Source organism: Xiphophorus hellerii, chromosome 20 (assembly GCF_003331165.1).
Source record: "Xiphophorus hellerii strain 12219 chromosome 20, Xiphophorus_hellerii-4.1, whole genome shotgun sequence".
Classification (NCBI taxonomy): domain Eukaryota; kingdom Metazoa; phylum Chordata; class Actinopteri; order Cyprinodontiformes; family Poeciliidae; genus Xiphophorus; species Xiphophorus hellerii.
The window spans coordinates 23518602-23532153 of NC_045691.1; the positions used below are offsets into that span (position 1 = coordinate 23518602).

The 13552-nt window shown below is 40.4% G+C and overlaps 1 protein-coding gene across 4 annotated transcripts in view; it reads left to right on the forward strand.

The window, feature by feature from the left end:
* plxna1b (plexin A1b) overlaps positions 1 to 13552 on the forward strand; it is a 218729-nt gene that overhangs the window by 11673 nt on the left and 193504 nt on the right. The window lies entirely within an intron of this gene.

A 13552-nucleotide genomic window follows, 5' to 3' on the forward strand; every position in this document is an offset into this window, starting at 1 on the left:
ATGCAGCATTGGAACAGCTGCTGTTGCTTGCACCACCCTGCAGTACCCGAGTTACAGCTTTTTCTTATTTACTTGGAAGCTGAACAGATGTTATAAGGGGGTGGCAACTTTATCGGACGAGAGGTTTGGTTTCCGGGAAGAGGAGGAAATTAAACTCCTCACTTACTGTGGTGAGTTCAGTAAATTGCTGTCGCTGTGTGCTCATCCTAGCAACACGGAGTGAGACTCTGACTTCTTGTTAGTTTTCCGAGCTTTATGGATTCTTACTTAATCTCAGCCTGTAATTGTGTTGCTTTCCCGGAGGCAAGATAATAAACACAGGTTATTAAATTTTGAGCCAGACTAACTAAAACGCATTAACTCATAGTAATATTTTTATGCATGCACAGAAATATATTCAGTCAGAGTGTAGCTACAGTACCCTGGGAGGATGAATGAGCAGTTAGAGGTACACTACGCTGCAACAGTATTCACATACTTGGAACTTTTTCTGTGTTTTGCGTCAATATGTGTAATAAAATGCATTGAAATTGACATTGACTTCATTAGGTTTTGACAATTGCATTTTGATATGCATTTTAAGTTGAAATTCACACCAGGTTTCTCATGTTGCATTTCAGTCTCTTCCATCTTTTTACCCAAAAGTCTCTCATCATGAGGATGAAGGAATCCTGTTCTGTTGAGCTCAGTCACATCCGTTGTCTGCGACTCTCTCTCCTTCTTGCTCTCCCTTGGAGGCCCTGATGAAAATGGCTGTTTAATCATGCAGAGAGGTCAACCAATCAAAGGGCACAGCCCGAGTGATTTAAAGGCCTGTTCAGAGCACAGCTGGAGGGGGAGAGAAAAGGGAGAGTGATTTGGACAGAAAGAGAGAGATGTGTTGGTGTTGATTGTTCTGTGGCACAGGTCACTTCTTGCAGCATACCTCTGGTCTCTTTTCACCCATAATTGATAGTTTGATCTACAGGCAGGGAAATGTGCTGAAAATATGCAGTGGATGTTGGGCAAAGAATTGAGCATTTTAGTGAGCCGACCTTCTCGGAATGAGGTGTATGCACACATTATTAGCATTAACCCACATTCTCCCCTTCAACTTTTTATTTTCCATGCTACCTTCCCAGTTCACAATGATGCATGAAGTGTATGGTCAAAGTTCTTGCCTGTATCATTATCTTCTTTCTCTGATCTTTCTAAGACTTCATAAAGAAGCATATCTAACTTAATCTTGTTTGTAAAATATTATTTGTCTTTTTTAAAGTTCTGGCCATTGATATATCAGTGGATAAAACATCTGAGTGGTTTTGCAAGGGTGACTTTATAGGAGGAAATTAATGCACATTACATTAAACTCTCCAACCCCATGTTAAACATGGTGGTGGCAGCATCATGGTGTGGGAAGCCCTTTCTGCTTCACAAACCGGGAAGCTGGCCTGAAGAAATAGGAAAGCCAGTGGATCTAAATTCAAAACAATCCTGGAATCCTGCTACAGACTGCAAAAGACCTGATAACTGGGGCAGAGATTCATCTTCCAGCAACCCCAATTATAAAGCCAGAGCTTGAATCAAAGCATAGCCATTATGCTATGTTGTCCATCTCAAGCTACTGTGGCCCAGTCAAACCCCAAGCCAAACTCAAATTGAAGAACTGGGGCAAGACTTCAACATCGCAAAGTACCTCAACCTCAGAGCTATATTGCATAAAGAGCATTTGTGCAAAGCAAAGAAAAATGGGCAGATTTCACTATCTGGACTCGGAGTAAAAACTCAAATAGACTTGCAGCAGTAATTGCTGCCAAAGAACGCCAATGTTTCAGACTTTTAAGAGTACACAATTCATAGTCAGGTTTTTGGTTGTAGCGTGGCAAAGTGTAATGTGCCCCACAAAAGTAGAGCACTGCACCACTCAATTTTGTTTTAAACTATTTTTGGAAGAACAAATACTACTCACCAATTATCACATTTAGGAACTCTAAATCAGCATGTTTACCAAAAGAAGACTATTATTACTATTCATTACAATTGTTAGTTTTTACTGTCAGCTTGCCAATTATATTTGACTCTCAGCTGTGTCTTAAATATCTGCCTTTGCAGTTGCATCAGAAAAGGTCAATCATAGTTCAAGAATGCACTCCTTGAAAAGTATCTCCGTCTGCATCACATCTTCAGAATTCAGCCATTCAGATTGTTGCTCTAAGCGTACATCATCGCTTCGTGTGTTTCTGATACAGCCAACGAGTTAGTAGTTGTGGAGTACCACTCCAGCAGATAGCTGGCCTCTTCCTCTCTCTCACACTCTCGCTCTCTCTCCCTCCTATTCTCTATGACCTTGTGTCGGCGTGCGCTGATGAGCGCTGAGTGGATACACTCATGAGTGGTGTGTGCACGCATGTGTGTGAGGGCTAGAGAAACCGTGGGAGCTCCATTTGTTGTGTAAATGCGAGCTGCTAATTGACTGCCGGGCACGCAGCCTCTCCTTCAGCGGCTGAACCCTGCCCTCCGCCGGGTCCCGGGGATCCTGCCAGGGGAATGTTTGCCCCTTCTCACACACAAACACATCCACGCACGCTCTCGGCAGCCTCCCTTTCTCTGTTTTTCCTCTGCTGGAGCAAGCCTGGCGCAGGGCCAGAGTGAGGATGGGCACAGTGCTCGGCTTCTCTGTTCTCTTGCTGTGATGAGGTTTCATTATGAAAAAATACTCGACATTTACCCGGAGCAGCTCAGTGGTTTTGGTTGATCTCGCTAAGTTCTCGCTAAGAGTTCTCAAGAACTCTCGTGTTAATGCTGTACATATTAACATGTCTATGTTTGTAGATAAGTCCACAACTCTGTGATTTTCAAAACTGACAGAAAAAGAAGAATTTTAGCTCAAACTGCAGCTCGAGAAACAATGGTCACTACATCTGGTCATTTATCAAAACAAATTGCTTTCTGCAACTGTTGCTGTCTCACTGGAAGTTGCAAACTCCATCTCTTCCAGAAACATCACTGAGAATGAGGTTAATAATTTACATCATAATTTCTAAAGCGGTTTTACTCAAAGAAATATTTATGAGTAACACATCGGTTGCTTTGCTTTCAAACAGAAATAATACCACATAGACATAAAGAGATCCATCAAGGCATTGAACATAGATTCATGTATAGCTGCTTGCTTTCAGAGCTAGATTTACATTTGTGGCTCAGTGATGGACAATACAAATGTTAGCCTCAGCTGGAAAGTCTGCATGAGACATGTAGCCCAACTGTTGGCTGGTGAGAGGCCCAGATCTTGCACCCACACACTGAGAGGCTGACACATGCTGCTCAGCTGGAAGAGTCATATTTTTCTCTTTCAGAAGCTATAGGTATCTACACTGTATAGCCACAATGATGGTCAAATACACTCTTAGTAGTCAGAATGTAGTGAGAAATCCTATCTCTATATTATAAAGGTTTTCTGCTTGATGTTTTGGTTTCATAAAATATATTTAAGTCCAAATAGTTTATTTGTTTTTGGGCAACTAGATTTGATTGTTCTATTATTGCAAGAAATGAGAGTTAAAGTGCATAAACCACAAGATGTAGTTCATCTGAGCGTGTGGATGGGGTGTATTTTACAGACTACACTGCCTGCTATTTAGGGAACATAAAAATGAAATCATAAATACAATAGATGCAAGAACACGCACACAGCTATGATTTTCCGTGCTCAGGTTTTTCCCAGCCTACTCCATTGTTCTGTAGAGGTAAACATCCAGGAACACAGAGAGAGAGAGGAACAGACAAACAATAAACAGACTTACTCTCCCGTTCCACTCTGTTTAGACTGTAAACACAGAGGAGTAAAAGCGTTTGTGTGTATGTGAGTACATGTCTGTGTACAGGTCAGTAAACTCCAGTCCTGGGAGTTAGAAAAAAGTAAAATAGACAGCTTGAAAATTTTAGGTCACTGACATTGTTAGATTGCATCCATATGTCATTTAAGCTTCCCTCTCAGTTGGCAAACTTTGAATTGTTGGTCCAAAAAGGAGTCTAATGTTGAGGCATGTTCATCTTGCATGATGTTAAATTTACCATGTCCGCTCCAATATTTGTTTCCAACAGACCGGAAGAAGGTTCTCAACTTTCAAAGTTGGCCTACACGTAATTCAAAATATCATTTTTACATTATTTCAGCAAAACTAGGAAGCACACGGAAGAATTTTGCGTTAATCTCATTGCTAAGCCTCCGGAGACAATAACAATGGAATCCTAGAAATCTCAGAAATTTCTAGTTTTCCAAAAATAAGCGTACTGTAACATGTAAAACAACAAAGTTTCTGTATGGTCATAAAAATAAAATAAGTTAGGAAAAACTTTGTTACCGTAATGCATGTTTAAGGTTGCAGTTTAACAGCATGTGCCATTTTAACACAGATGTTAGTTTTCAAAATGCAAAAAAATCAAAACCTAAACAAAGTTGTGCTTCACTAGCAAAGTGCGCAGCTTAGCGGAGACACATACAGTGTTCACGGTTGGGCTGAAAGGTAGATGGTCAGAGCTCGAGGAACGAGTCCACAGATGGGTGTTTGAAGTACAGGCTGCTGGAAGAGGCTCACCAATGGTGCAGTTACGTCTACACACCCTGGTAGTTGCTAAGGAGATGAATGCAAATAACTTGACGTGGTCCTTTTTGGTGTTACCGCTTTGTGCAATGCAATCATCTCTCTAGCAGAGTGTGTTAGAAACTGCCTGCAAACTTTCAAACCCAGATTTTTTTCAGGTTCACTACTGAGAAACCAGATTGGTGAGTAAGAGTTTTTTTTTTAAGAGCTCTGACTCACCTGCTAAAAATAATTACATATGAAGTGCATCAAGGCCAGTTTGAGACCATTTAGCTGTCAGATGTGTTGTCATACAGAATGTGAATGCATGACCCTTGAAATTGATAGTCAACTGAAAATTCTGTACTTGCAAGTGTTTAATACCAATATTAAGCTCTACAGACAACATAAGAATCTCTAATCACACTTGTTGCGCAGATTGAGAAACCTCGTCTAGCAAGTTAATATTGCATTCAGTGAGGCTTAGTAGTCTGAATTTGACGTCACACCTGAGGTAAACCTGTTTTAGTTGGATTAAGCAAAATGGCTGATTTGCAATTTGGCTTTTATAAATATAAAAGTCATTTTAAGTTTTGTTTTTACACTTCTTATTTACAATTTGAATTACTTATATTTGATCAGGACATAGTTATTCAGTGGGGCTGTAGTTATTTCCACATCCAAGATTCAACTTCAAAGACTAGTTGACATCATCATTAAAGCACACACTTCTCAGTGCTTAGTCATTTTACGACAGAGAGACAGTTCAAAGACAGTTAAATACAGGTTCTCAACTGTTTGAGATAAATGTTTTGATTATATCACAATGCATTGACACCTCTTCAGTCTCACCTTTCCATTATGGTGAAAGAAGAACTGAACCAGAAGAGCTGTAAATCTGTAACTTGTCCATCAAGTTTAATTTATTAATATCAGGGAGTTATGAATATCTAGTTTCAACATGTGGGAATCAAAATTGAAAGACTATCTAGGAAACTAATCAGTATTTAAATCAACTGTATTTCCTGTTCCACCCTTTTTTAAAGCCCTGCTCTGCAAAAAAAAAAACATGACTGTAGATAACGTTTATTAAATCAAATGGTTCTAATGGAAGGGGAAGATGTTGGGAAATATTCTAATGGCTGAGCAGTGTGGCAAATTAGGGTAAAAGTGGAAGCAAAACCAAAAGATGCATACAAACTTTGGGTTTATATGCAAAAGTTTGACAGTGAACAAGCAGTGAAATTGCTTCTCTTCCTCCCCTTCCGGCTGTGCCAGCAGGACTGCAGTCAGACAGGCACTGTTGAATCTGAGTCAGCAAGAGTTGAACTGGGGCTTTACCCCAAAGCCTCGGGGCCGGTAGTAGCTCACATACGCTCCTATATTCACACACACACACGCGTGCACACACAGTCTCACACAGGCGCAGTGTCAGACCTGTCGCTGTGCTCCCCTCAGCCCTGCAACTCCAGCCCTAACTATAGCTGTTCAGCCAGCGACTCTTAATTAGTAGCTGCTGCTGCTGCCGCATGCCCTGCCCCGGCGCCACCGTGGTGAAGCCCCAGCCCCACGTCTGTGCGTGTGTGGTAGGTTTCAGGACGTGTTTACTCAGAGCTTCTGCTGCAGCGACGTCCCTGTGCCCTCTCTGGCTGTGTGTTTGTGCAAGCCTTCTTGGTGATATTACAGGTGGAACAGGAAAAGTGAGGTGTACATTGCAGATTGTTGTTTGCTCAGCAGACTCTGTGGTTATGTGCATCAGACCCCTCGAACCACAATGTTGTCTCTTAAATCTCTTTTTATGCTTCCCGTCTATCTTAGCTGAGTGCTTAAAAAGTTCCTGCCTTAAAGCTACCGTAACGTCTTTTGGAGGAAACTGAAGAAATACAGGATGGTACATTTGCTTTGAGAGGTTAAATATTGTAAAATCACTTATTCGTGATGTTATAGTTGTAAACTTGCACCAACTGTTCACTTGGTAGTTCCAGATAACTACCAAGCTAAATGGGTGTATAATTATGGGTATATACCATCTGAACCCCAAACAGCAATTCAAGCAGATAGAGGAAAGAAAAATGCAGTGATAATCCATGTGTCCATGTTCAAACCCAATACATCTTCACTCTCTCTGCCTTTCATCGTTTTGTGTCGCGTTCCTGTGGGGGAAGTGGCAGTGAAGGTACTGTCTGTGCTTTGGATCAGGCTGACACATGTTTCCCAGAGGACCCACCCCAGTACAAACACATAACTGGAATACCTTGGTGAGCCAGACACCACCGCCACTGGCCTGTTAATCAGGACCATATTATGAATAAATGGAGGGAGGACTAGCTTAGCTTAGCACAGGAAATGCACACAGCTGAATAACAGACCATTGATGAAGTTTAACCAGTTCCGCATGTGCAATTTCCATGCATGTGCTGTACTTAAACAAAAGAATTGACTTCTTTTTTATATATATTATTATGTTACAACCACAAACCTCAGTGTATTTTATATGATTTAAAAAACACAATTGTGAAGTGGGAGAATGATGCATGGTTTTCATTTTCTTTGTAAATAAATATCTGTAAAGATTCCTGTGCATTTGTATTCACCCCTTTTGCTGAGGGACCCCTCAATAAAATTCACTGCAGCCAGTTGTCTAGAAGTTACTTAATTATTGAAAAGTCTGCCTCTGAATAATTATTTTTCTCAGTACAAATACAGTTCTGTCAAGGTTTTAGCGGTGTGTTGGAGAACATTAGCGAGCAAGTTAAAGGCACACATCTGATGTATACACTTAGTCATTTTGATAATAGGCTAATATAGCTAATGTAAACACTTAAAGCTTGTTTTGCCTTTATTATAAACCTTATATAAGGCTTTTAATTTTTTGCGGCTCCAGACAGATTTGTTTTTTTTTTTTGGTCCAAAATGGCTCTTTCAAAATGTTGGGTTGCCGACCTCTGGACTATCACAATGTGAAATACATTGATGTTTGTGGATACTACACGACAAATGAGAAAACATTTAAAATGCATGAACGCTTTTGTATGGTACTGTACAGTATGTTTATCCAAGCTTAAAGAAGCACAGAGCCTGGCCAGTCACACATTGACCCACATTGGGTTTATATTAGCCCATTTCCCTCTCAGGCTGGTGCTGGGCCTCTCGTAGTCATCACGCTTACTTACAGAAGCACCTCAAGCATCGCCTGCCATTGCCATCCATTCACATGCAACCACTGCACTCCACACGTTGATGGATGGCTTACAAATGAATGGTGAAGTGAGAGATTTAGTTGTGTGCTTTGCTGGGATCTTGTTAAATAAATGCTTACATCATAATGCCATAGTTGAGACTTTCCAGGAACACTCTTATTTGCTCTAACACCTTTAAGAAGTTCATATCAGAGAATAGCTTGGCTGCAGTAATTTTGAGTTCTAGTCCCTAGTTTTTCTTTGATTCTTCCATCTTCCTGTATGAATCCACAAAGGACTTTGGCTGGATAGTGAGGGTTCATTTGTTTGGTAATTTTTTTGTCCGTAGGAGCAAGTTGTCTATATTGCGGATACAATTTAAATTTTCATTTTAGATGCTAATGTAGCCTTTTAGGTGAGCAGAAATAGCACGAGTATGCCAGCGCTTTTTTTTTTTTCTCAATTACTCATTAGGCTTCAGTAATTACTGCCTTGCGTTTCATACAGAAACAGCCAAGAGAAATGGATTCACTTTGTCCTTTGCAGAAAAGTCAGTTCGTATTGTAAGACACTTCCTCAACAAACAAATTCACAGTTTATTTGTCACCTCAGAGAACTTTCTCTCAGCATTCTTTCAGCCAATTGAACTGTAAAGCCGCTGTGTAAGAGTGTGTCTGTGAGACTTTAAGGCAATTGTTAAAATTCAAATGAGACGAATAGGTAGAGACTTCAGCTATTTCTCGAAAGAGAGAGACTGGGACCTTCTAAGAATGTCTCTGGCTGCATGGTCTTGGCAGGAAGAGGTCGTAGGCATCACCCTGGTGGCAAGTTCTCGTTGTTGAGTGAATGTTAACCTTTTCCACCTTTGAAATCACATGAGTTTTAACAAGATAAAATGGATCATACAAGCCATCCATGACCACATCAAGGGACTGGTCATATTACCCACAGAGGAAAGTAGGTGGTGACCGGCTTTTTCCTGAATCTCATTATGAAACTGCATTTTTTAAACCATGGTTCAAGACCGGCTCATACCATTAAGCTGTGGGTTAATTCCCAAGTTGTTTGGAATTGATTTCCATCAAGAAAGATTGCCTTAAATCTGTTCAGATATTGATTTATAGGAAATCTTGATCTTATTTGCTTTGCAGAATAACCTTGTTATAACCCTAATAATATCTGAAAAGCCTTGATAAATATAGCTTAACACTGGGACCTCAGTTTTTATTAGTATTGATCATGTCTGGAGTTCTCCGGTGATGTGAAACGCTGAGTTAGTTTTCAACCCTCGGAGGCACTTCAGCATTGCTGTCATGATTCTGTCTTAACACTGTTGTTCACGTAAACGTTTGAGGCCCCCATGTCTGCGCTCCATCCTGTTTTGCACCCACCATGACAAACATCCATACCAGCATTCCTTGCATCATTGCCAATGCCAACCACCTACCTTTGAAGCAGAGCAAACGGCCATGCATAAATATCCAAACAATGTCCGATGATGGCGATCAAGTAATGCCTCTGACATATTTTCAATCTGCAGGAAAAGTGGCGGTTGGCAGCAGAAATGAGCGAGGGATTTGGAAGTTATGAGTGGCAGTCGTTCCCCCGGGGGCCTGTGGAACATGGCAGGGCTGTTATGTGAACAATACTGGTGTGATATACTAGAACACTACAGCGGGATGCCTGGTGGAGGATGTCAAAGATGAACTGAAGGGGCGTTTGGGATATAAACAAATCGAAAACATGATCGTACTGCTCCAGATTGAAGCACATTAACCTCTCTCATTAAACCACACGGTACAGAATATTAATGTACTGAAAGTTTTTAATTTAAAGGACTTTGGGTAGAGATGCAGAGATTTGTTGTGGATTCTTTTTTTTTTAAACAAATGTATCTAAATTGCTACTATGTCTAGCTTCGTTAAACTTCAATCATCTAATCAATTGGTGAATTCCTAACGTGGGACTCACCAATATTATCAGAATAGGGATTTTAGCATGAGCTCAACCCACATACTGAACTCTACTGCTCAACCCACAAATTGATTTTTCTTAATGATATGGCATCATTTAAAGGGGAATAAATTGGCTTTCCAAAATCACACTAATTATTTCCCAGAAGCATTTTTACAACCAAGATACATCTGACCAAGCAGAAATTGTCACTTTTTGTGCTAAATCTATAGTAGGAGCAGTGACAACTTTCCGCTGTGTTAATTTGAAAGAGTTGTAAAATGGGCTTTTACTCATTTAAAACACATTTAACATGATCTTTTGCATCTTGTGTTAGCATCATCCTTATATCTCCGTGTGTATTTGGTAGAGTATATGGATTCTAGAAATAATCTAAAATTACCACAATGGTAAAAAATCTTTCATTCTAACACTATATTCCATAACATACAAAGGTTGAACGCTCAAATGAGCCCAGCTACATAGCTGTAATTATTCAGCCTTCCTAGTGTCTGCTGAAGGTGATTCCTGGTCGACCTACTTTGGCGAGACGTCAATTAGGCTTTGAGTCCCATGGCAGATGATCCCAGGACAGCAACACAACCACAACAAATAAGTACAAAATGCCTAAGAATGAGACCAGCTCCTGCTTAAAATCTCAGTGTTATTGAAATGATTTAGCTCTATATCATCTACACTCACTAATAATACCCATATAGAAGAGTGTTGTACTTAAATGCTTATGAAAGTTTCAACAAAAGATGTGACTTTTGTCTTTCTGATTACAACTTATGGATCTCCTGGGATTTCTTTGTAAGGTTCTTCTTTTTTTTCCCCAAGAAAAGTCTGTCGTCTTTGTGAATCCACTTGTCAAGAAAACCCAGCCTAGGAAAAGAAAGTGCACTTGATCATCTAGAGGCCTCGGTCTTTCCAGACGCTGCTGTCGCGCCTCAGACTCTTCGTATCAAGCTCAGTGTCGTGTTGAGCAAGGCACTGATATATTTAGTTCTACCCTGTCTTCTTGCCACTTTGTCTCTGGCATTCCCCTCACTCATCACTCTTCCTCTCATCTTCCCCCGCTCACACCAGTCTCTGCTTATCTCCTTTCCTCCGCGCTCACATTTCTGTCTTTCCAACACATCTCCCACTGTGTTTTCTTTCGCTCTATGTCTGTTCTTATCCTCCTCCACGCTGTTCTCTTCCCCAGAGCTCTACCTCGTCCAGGGCTCTGTTCCTGCAACGATACTGACAAGCTCTTTAGACACAGTTGTGGCTCTTTGTCTCTCCGCCGCCTTGCTGTCTCTCGCTACATTTAGACATGGCGATAACTATAGCAAACTATGAAGGAAACAAAAGACGTTGATGACCCCCAGAATGTGGCCACACTCCCAGTTTACATTTGCTGCGACTTTATTAAATGTGCTCCCTGCCAAGTCTAAGGACAATCCCTTCAATTTGACCTAATGAAAACGAGGTTGCCGTGTGTTTAAACTCTCCCTACATCGGCCTCGTGACTCTCACAGATGTTACTTGTCCTTCTGGACCGACCAGTAGGCCCGGCCCTTCCTTTTGGGAAGGCTCCAAGAACAGCTAGGCTCCTCACATGCTGTTCTGATCATGTTGGAGGGAAGAGTGGAATTCCACTTGGACTGTAATGCTGAACGTCTTAGCCTTGAGCTCTGTTCTTTCAGGAGATCTTAAGATGATTACTGCTGGACAAAAGCCATTAAAGAGAAAAGGCTTTGTGAAAATTTACACCTCAGCTTCACTGATAAGATTAAATTATTCGGGGTGCCTGCCTGACTTAGTTTAATTTACTTAGAAATGCAAATGATAATGAGGAAAAGATTAATTTCAAACATTTTTTTTCTTTGATGCTTTCAGAATAAGGAGGTATGCTTAAGTAGAAGCAGAAATAATGCCTGTAAGCCTATAAGTAACAATCTAAAGCACTTGATTAAACTCTTAAAAATTTGATCCTTAAGAAAGTTGCTTATTTTGAAGTACTTCGCTGGATTTGAAGTGATGCTGCCTGTTATATGTCAGGCACTCAGGTGCCCACTTGCTGAAAATAAAATCCCCTTTGGCTAAACATGTAAAGACAGATTGTTCTCCTCTTATCTCTCTCCATTCCTCTTCGTTACACCCCGGTGACTCTCTGTGAAGGTATCACCATCTTCTGTCATCCTGCTCCTCTATCACTCCCTTGTTTTTGTTCTGGTTTCACCACCACATTGTTTTTAACTTCTGCATTTTTCTCCTTCTTTACGGCGTCATTTATACACCTGGTTTCACTCAGGATATTTCTGCTCTCATTTTCTTTATTGTCCGTAGGAAATTTAATCTGTGCCAGGATAAATTAATAAATGCTGTACAATGACTTGCATACCCCTTAAAATATTTCACATTTTTTTAATGTTACTGGGATTCTATGTGACAGATCGGCAGAAAAATGACAGCTTTGCTCATCTACAGGCTGACATTTTTGGTTATTTTATGCAAAAAACGTCAAGCTGAGCTGAACAGACAAAGTTTGTAAATGGTTCCTTTCAAGTATTAATACAGATTCTCAAATCAGTTTACGTCTGAACTTTGACTGGACCATGACACATAATGATGCTTTGACCATTCCAGTATAGTTGTGGCTGTATGCTTAGGGTCATTTTCAGGATGGCAGACAAATCTCCATCAAGTGCTTGTTTTCTACGTGGTTTGTCCTGTTTTTAGCCTTATCTACCTGAATCAACTCTAACTACCTTCTGGCCCTGCTGCTGAAAAGTAACCCTGCAAATATGATGTTGCCTTCACTAATTTCACCTTGGAATCGGTGAAGGCTTTCTGCCAATTTCAGAATTGGCATTTTAGCTTTTTGCTAAATTGCCAATTCTGCTTGTAGCCTTTTTGCTTGGAGGCCAAACGGCTCAATTTTTGCAACCCTATTTATACCTCACTTCAACTTTTTTTCTGTCATTTTCCACTTTTATATCTGTTTTAGATTTATTTGTAAACAATCATATTTACTTATTTATGTTTTGTCATTAATTTTTACACTAGTTGTTCAAATTAAATATACATTTTAGTTTATTTAGTAGTTCTCTTATGAATAGTGTTCTATGAAGAAAGACAATTTATTTGATTGTTTCATCTGACCTGAGCCTGTTGTTCTGTTTCTCTGAGTCTCTTACAGAGCTTGAAGTAAACTTGGGGGGCTTCTGATACATTTTTATTTTCCTTTCTGCTCTTCCCAGATTTGTGGAGTGCCTGACTAATATTTTTTTCTGTCAACAGATTTTCTGCAACTCCTCCAGAGTTAACATTGCCTACTGGCTGCTTCTCTCATTAAGGTTACTTATGTGACGTCTGATAAGATTATTGTGCACGTCAATAATTGTGTGTTTGTTTCAAGAATCCTATCCTAGCCATTTGCACCCACACGTACAGTACATGTACACATTTGTCTTCCATGTATAGTGAATCGGTGATGCATGCAAAGCTGTGTTATTATGCGCCGACTGAAAACACGGACAGGACAGGAAATCTGCAAAACTCACAGGTTTGCTTTCCAACTTGCACCGTCTGCTGCCTGGAATAAAACGGGACTCCTGAGCTAAAAGCGGCAGGGGTAGATGGGCTTCCTTTGTTTCAGGTTCACAACGGTGCGTCAGGAGATAATTGGAGTTGGCCTTGCATGACTCAGATGCGACTGTGCCAAACAAAATGAATGAATAGTCCCGTCCCACTGAGTTCCTGGACATGATTCTGCCTTTGTGTAGTGTTGACACTGTCGTGGATTTTCATGTTTATTGTAATGACTTGTGGTTTAGGCGTAGTTTATTGCAATCACATAACAATTAACTT